The sequence below is a fragment of the Acipenser ruthenus genome, chromosome 35 (genome assembly GCF_902713425.1).
Source record: "Acipenser ruthenus chromosome 35, fAciRut3.2 maternal haplotype, whole genome shotgun sequence".
Classification (NCBI taxonomy): Eukaryota; Metazoa; Chordata; class Actinopteri; order Acipenseriformes; family Acipenseridae; genus Acipenser; species Acipenser ruthenus.
In genome coordinates this window covers 5,407,068-5,414,970 of record NC_081223.1, presented here as the reverse complement: position 1 = coordinate 5,414,970, position 7,903 = coordinate 5,407,068, and positions in this window count along the sequence as shown.

Genomic DNA, 7,903 nt, shown 5'->3' with positions numbered 1-7,903 from the left:
TTTCGTTTAATAAACGCTGAATGCCACCATTGCACTCAGCATTACTCATCACCACCGTCTGTCTGTGTGTTTCTTCCGGGTCTGACGTGTCACCACTCAGCCAACCTTGTGACAAACCTCCACCATGCTTCACTGTTGCCTGCAGACACTCATTCGTATACCGCTCTCCAGCCCTTCGGCGAACAAACTGCCTTCTGCTACAGTCAAATATTTCAAATTCTGACTCATCAGTCCAGAGCACCTGCTGCCATTTTTCTGCAACCCAGTTCTTGTGTTTTTGTACATAGTTGAGTCGCTTGGCCTTGTTTCCATGTCGGTGGAATGGCTTTTTGGCCACAAGTCATCCATGAAGGCCACTTCTGACCAGACTTCTCCGGACAGTAGATGGGTGTACCAGGATCCCACTGTTTTCTGCCAATTCTGAGCTGATGGCACTGCTGGACATCTTTCGATTGCGAAGGGAAGTAAGCATGATGTGTCTTTCATCTGCTGCAGTAAGTTTCCTTGGCCGACCACTGCATCTACGGTCCTCAACGTTGCCCGTTTCTTTGTGCTTCTTCAAAAGAGCTTGGACAGCACATCTGGAAACCCCTTTCTTCCTTGAAATTTCTGCCTGGGAGAGACCTTGCTGATGGAGTATAACTACCTTGTGTCTTGTTGCTGTGCTCAATCTTGCCATGGTGTATGACTTTTGACAGTAAACTGTCTTCAGCAACCTCACCTTGTTAGCTGAGTTTGGCTGTTCCTCACCCAGTTTTATTCCTCCTACACAGCTGTTTCAGGTAATGATTGTGTTTCAACCTACATATTGAATTGATGATCATTAGCACCTGTTTGGTATAATTGTTTCATTATACACCTGACTATATGCCTAAAAAATCCCTGACTTTGTGCAAGTGTACATAGAACAACTGATGCTGTTTTGAAGGCAAAGTGTGGTCACACCAAATAAGGATATGATTTAGATTTTTCTTCTGTTCACTCACTTTGCATTTAGTTAATTGATAAATATAAACTATTAACATGTCTATTTTTGAAAGCATTCTTACTTGACAGCATTTTTTCACACCTGCCTAAAACTTTTACACAGTACTGTATATATAGACAGACAGACCGTAACATACATACAATTACATCTTAACTAAAATATTATTTTTTTCCTATCAAATAACAATGAATTAATATAAATTCATGGTAATCTCACACAGCTTATTTTGAACAGACCTATATATACTGTACAGCAACACGACTATGTTTTCCCCTCTAGCAGGTCCGGGATGACGTGCAGTATGCCAGTCTGCAGTTCGAGTCGCGCGGGCGACGGAAATGAAGACTGGGACTGGACAGATTATTAGAAACACCTGTGCCATGTAGCACACACTTCTGTGTAACTGCACTGTCCCTCATAGCACTGAATACTTTGATGTGCAAAAAGCAGCACTGCTTTGCATTATAGGTGAATGTATTCAATACATATGTTTAATAGTATCAAAATAATTAAAAGTACCCAATGTAATCCCCCTTTAAAATAAATGAAATACCCAATACAATAAGCATCATATCCTCATAAATTTCCTTGTTAAAAACATTTTACAAATATTTACAATTATTTATTTTATAAAAGCCATAAATTTGCTGTATAGCGCAATTCTTAAAACTCTCAAAATGACTTTTTATGATTGTAGTTCATTAAACGCTTTTGAAAATAATTTGTATTGATAGGATTTACATCCTGTGTATTGGTTTCTAATGTTGCAGGAATCCAAGCACCTGGGAGTATACTCTGAGGTACTGCAAGTGTAATGCATAGTGTGTTCCCAGTAAAGCTGGAACAGCATCTAAAGCAGTTCTGCCTGAGAAAAGATTGAAAGAGTCACTGTATGACTTCTTGCAATGTGCTGTTTATAATGCAGATACAAAGGCGAGGCGATTATTTTTCTTGGGTTTCCATGTTCTCGTTCTCTCTCTCTCTCTCTCTCTCTCTCTCTCTCTCTCTCTCTCTCTCTCTCTCTCTCTCTCTCTCTCTCTCTCTCTCTCTCTCTCTCTCTCTCTCTCTCTCTCTCTCTCTCTCTCTCTCTCTCTCTCTCTCTCTCTCTCTCTCTCTCTCTCTCTCTCTCTCTCTCTCTCTCTCAAGGGCTTTTGCCTGAAACGTTTTGAAAATATATATTTTTTAAATCTTTGAAACCTTTTGTGTACAATTTAAAATATATATATATATATATATATATATATATATATATATATACACACACACACACAGACGCGCGACAAACCATTTGTTATGCAAATCACTAAAATTATCCTATATTATGTCAGAATTGTTTTAGCGCCCTCTAGCGGCTACTACATCCGACGTCCATTAAAGCTCTTGATCCGGACCTACTCTACCTGTTGGGAGGGCTAGTAGGTACTACCGGCCCATTCCTGTGGGATGATTTGTGCTTGATATTGTCCCATTCAATCGACTGATCTCAATCAGATCGGGTGCAATATAACTTTTACTGTCCCTGGTTCATATTCGAAATGTCTCATTTATTTATTCAGTGAATCAGGCTATATTATCTATTCAGTGGATCATAATATATTATCAAACTCAGTGATGCTCTTTGAAGCAAGCTTCATTTTTTTTTTTTTTTTTTTTTCCAATTTAATTTTAAAATGTAATTAGCCCACGGGTCTCTAATGAAACTCACATTTTCGGGTTGTCTTTCAGTTATTAAGATGTAGTGAGGGAAACTTTCCTAGGAATTAATTGTGCCACAATGCTGCATACTTAACAGTTTTGTTTTTTTCTAATCAAAACCATACCAAAACTGTAAATAAAACCTGAATAACGAGAATTATAATGTTTTAATAGATGGAGAGCGAGTTACAGAGGCTAAATATATAACTAAGAATATTATTAACATCAATACACTCCATGTATTTTCTTTTAGTTCCCACAGCCAAATACAAACTTAAGTATAGTGACCCACTCTGCAATAATATAAATATATAATGCATGGATGAGGACTATTTGCATCCCGAACCATACGGGATAATACTGCAGCAGTGACGTCAAAATGTCATATCCTTCTAGATGATAATACTTGACCTTTGACCCATGATTTCCATTACACGAGAGTAGATGTTAAAACTTCATGCTGATTTGAACTCGGCTCCCGCCAAGATAAGCACCAACTAAGACGTAGCTTTACAGTAAACTAATGTGATCCATATGTGTCTCCATCCATTTGCACTTCCTTCCATATGATGATGTAGCTATCCTTCTGTCTGGTATTAATGGCTGAAGTTTAATGCTGGCTCCAGGGATAAGCTTATTTTGCCTCCCTGGCGCATCAGCACACAACAGCTGCGATGCTGGCTCCGGGGATCAACCACAGTGCGGCCTCCACAGTGCATCAGCATGACAACCATCTGGATTGAGCTAAGTAGCATACATCTCTGGGGTCTTCAAGTCGGCACCTTCCATCCTCAGTGTTTCGTCGACTAGCCCACGACACCTCAAGAGGGCTCGACGGTGATTCTGGCATCCCAGCATCACCCCCCTCCGTCCCCCACTCAACTCAGCCCAGCTTACTTACCTGTACATCAGCGTTTCTTTCTTTCTATTGTGCTTAAGATCCCCAGCCAGAATCTTTCCGTCTCAACCACAGCCAGTTGCTGCTCCTCTCTGCTGCTTCAGATAAGTTCTTCGCTGTGTGACGCAACTCTTGGCCACTGAATCCGACGTCTCTGAGAAACTGGGTTGTAGAGTGTGCCACAAATCCTCGACAACCCACTTCCACTGGGTAAACCCGAACTCTCCATCCTCGCTGTTCCGCTTCAGTGGCTAGTTGAGCATACCGTGGTTTCTTCCTATCAAATGCCTCATCTACAGCATCCTCCCATGGCACTTTTAACTCTACCAGGTGAACAAGGTGAGCTGATCCAGACCACAAGACAATATCTGGTCGAAGGTTAGTGGTGGCAATCTCAGGTGGAAAAATAAGCCGTTGACCAACATCTGCCAGCATTTTCCAGTCTCTAGCAGCTTCCAGTTGTCCTGGACGAGGATTGGTTTTAACACCTTTTTTTGGCGGTTGCTCTCCTGGGCAGAGGAATGTTGTCTTTTGTTTGTAATGTTTTGATGGAACAGGTGGCAACTTATTGGTCATGTTACGCTTGTCTTCCAATGCTAAGGCCAAACATCACACCACCTGGTCATGGCACCAAGTAAACCGTCCTTGGCTAAGAGCCACCTTACATCCTGTCAAAATGTGCCTTAATGTTGCAGGTGATGAACACAAAGGACATGAGGGATCCTCTCCTACCCAGAGGTTTAGGTTCTGTGGTGATGGGAGAACATCATATGTTGACCTGATGAGGAAACTGATCCTGCTCTGTTCCATTGACCATAGGTCTTGCCAGCCAATCTTGCATTGTTCCACACTCTCCCATCTCATCCATTCTCCCTGCTTGGCCTGGGAAATGGCCTTTATACACCTCATCCTCTCCTCCTGCTTTTGTTCCACACTCTCCCATCTCATCCATTCTCCCTGCTTGGCCTGGGAAATGGCCTTTATACACCTCATCCTCTCCTCCTGCTTTTGCACCTCATTGACTTCCAGCTTCCTCCTTTGAGCTGGGGCTGCCTTGTGCCATGTAGGAGGAGCTGAACTGAGACCAAGACCCCCTCTACCATGCTGAACTTGCCCCATGATATCACCAATTCGAAGGGCAGCCTTTGCATCTTCCACAGCTTTCTTTGCCGCCCACTTTCTTCCAGTTTTCAATACAGGTGCTGCCTCCCTTACGCATTTGTCGCATGACTCTACTAATGTCATTTCCAGTCTGACCTTGGCGCACTTAAACTCCTCGGTTAGAGTGGAGACTGGTAGCTGCAGTATTCCTTTACCATAAAGTCCCTCTTTCCTAGGCAGCGTAGAACTCCCAAACATTTCCTGATGTATGAACCGATTAAAGCTTCCAGCTTCTCTACTGTTGTAAAAGGAACCTCATACACAGTCAGTGGCCACAGCAACCTCGGCAGTAGACCAAACTGAAAGCACCAGAGTTTTAGTTTGCCTGGTAGAGCTCTGCTGTCTATGCTCTTCAACCCTTCCACTGCTTGTTGTCTAACTTCTCCCACACGAACTGTGTCCTTTGGATCCCCGTCGTACCATCTCCCAAGACTCTTCACTGGCTTCTCAGACACTGTTGGTATTGCCTCACCATTAATGAAGAATGTTTTATCTACATCTTTACTTTTAATTATAGAGATGCTCCTTGATTTAGTGGGCTTGAATTGCATTCGTGCCTATTCAATGTTATTGGTTAATTTGCCGAATAACCATGGTAGTCATGGTTGTCATGTCATCTATGTATGCTCGATTTGGTGGTAGTCGCATTCCAGAAGCCAAGCGCTCTCCTCCTACTACTCATTTTGATGCCCTAATGATTACTTCCATTGCCATGGTAAAAGCCAGTGGAGAAATGGTGCATCCTGCCATTATTCCAACCTCTAGGCATTGCCATGTAGTGCTGAATTCTGAAGTTGAAAAACTAAATTGCAAGTCTCCAAAGTAGGCTTTCATTAAATTTGTTATTGTCATCGGTACACTGAAAAAATCAAATGCTGACCAAAGAAGTTCATGTGGCACTGAACCATATGCATTAGCCAAATCCAGGAATGTCACATGGAGCTCCTTCCTCTACTTTTTAGCTGATTGAATTTGTTGCCAGATCACACTGACGTGTTCTAAGCATCCTGGGATACCTGGAATGTCCACTTTTTGTATTGAAGTGTCAATGAAGCAGTTCTTTAATAGGTAAGTTGACAATCTCTGAGCAATAATGCTGAATAAAATCTTGCCTTCTATGTTTAATTACTCCTGTGCACCCCGAGACCACTTTATTATTATTATTATTATTATTATTATTATTATTATTATTATTATTATTATTATTATTATTATTATTATTTGTTTACTTAGCAGACGCCTTTATCCAACGCGACTTACAGAGACTAGGGTGTGTGAACTATGCATCAGCTGCAGAGTCACTTACAATTATGCCTCACCCGAAAGACGGAGCACAAGGAGGTTAAGTGACTTGCTCAGGGTCACACAATGAGTCAGTGGCTGAGGTGGGATTTTAAGCCCTTTTCTGTAACCACTGGACAACGCAGCCTCCTATGGTGATAAAACAGATACAATTACTGCTTAATAAGAGTTTCTAATCCATGTTTTCTGGATACACAGTTACATTTTTAAACAGTATTTCCCTGTCAAGTCGAAGACGACCACCAACATTAAGTATGAGATATTCCCTGCCCTTGAGGTAGGTAATACTGAGCTCTCTATATCAGAGCTGCCGAAGGCCCCTTCCTGTGATGACACACTTCGTCCCGCCTACCAAGGGTATAAAACCGTCACTCACCAGAAGATCTCCCTCTTTTTCCTTCTCAAGATGGTAAGGTAAGACCTCTGTGTCTAGAACTGAGCATGTTGATAGGGAGAGTCCTCGAGTCCATTCGGGTCTGTTGTAGTTCCTAGCATTTGTGCTGAAAGCTGGCTTGCCGCTTTTCTGGAATCAACGACTCTTGAAAAAGACTGAGTTTTTTGTCTTTTTGTCTTTCAGCGGCACCCCCTGGGCTGGCCACTCTCTCTTTGCTGTCTGTTGTATGTGAGCAGCTGTCTGTGCAGCCACCCGCGAGTTAGTTGTATTTTCCTATAGAGAGCTACACAAGTATCCTCCTCGGGGCTAGGCCTGCCGTATCCCCGCTGTCGAGTGACCCAGCCGCGCTCCCTTCCTCGGGGCTAGGTACTACCGTATCCCCGTACGAGCGGAGCCGCCGGCCGAACCTGACCGCTGCGGTGTGTTGGTTCATGTGCATTCGGTGTGCTCTCTCTCTCTCTCTCTCTCTTTTCTTCCTTCTTATAAACTGTAATTTTTGCTTGACAAAAACTTCACCACTGTGGCTTCGGCCTCTGTCCCCCCCTGGTACACGCTTTGCACTGACGCGGTCTGGGTACGCACTTTGCGTAGCGTCTTCTCTGGTGCTGCGGTACCGCAGCGCACGCATAGCCTGATTTCTCTTGGCACAGGCTGCATATTATCCAACGCCAGCGTAGGAGCGTAACGCACACGGTACTTGGTTCCCAGTACGCAGAACGATATTCACAGCGCACATAACGTGCAGGTGCTCGTTGCTCCTTCCAAAAAGTTATGCACAGAGCGCAGGGTACGCAGTTTACGCTCCCGCTGCGCGAGGCGTCTAGAACGTTCGAGGCAAGCAGTGTTGTGCTCGTTCTAAAGTGTAGTTACGCACAGTGCGTACGGTACGCAGTTAACGCAGTGTATGGTACCCATTGCGCAAGGCGTGTGGAACGCTCGAGGCAAGCAGTGCGGTGCACGTTAGTACTGCTCTACTACCGCATTGCTCATGGTGCTGCACGGTAATACCAGTGCACACTGAGCTCAGCTCAAGCACTGTACGCAGTGTATTTGTTACACGGTGCAGGTGTAGTTGGTTGTACACTAGTGCCCATACTCTGCGTAGTACACGGTGCACTTGTGCCCACGGTACCCGGCAAAGGGTAAGCGGTGTTAAGAGCCTTAGCTGTAGCCCTAGCGAAATTTACACTGTGTTAGTACCTGTGGGTCAAACGCAGTGAAAGCAGTGCTTAGTGTTATGCACAAGCCAGACGTCCTGTCTCAGGACTCTCTGCCTAGCATCTCGAATGCAGTACACAGTGCGCTTGGGACGCACGGGTTATTGCGTAAGCACTGCTCAACCTGGCACATAGCTCACGATGCTGCACAGTATCTGTGGAAACAGGATACTCGGTGCGCACGGGGCTTAGCATTATTATTTATTATTATTATTTGTTTATTAAGCAGACACCTTTATCGAAGGCGA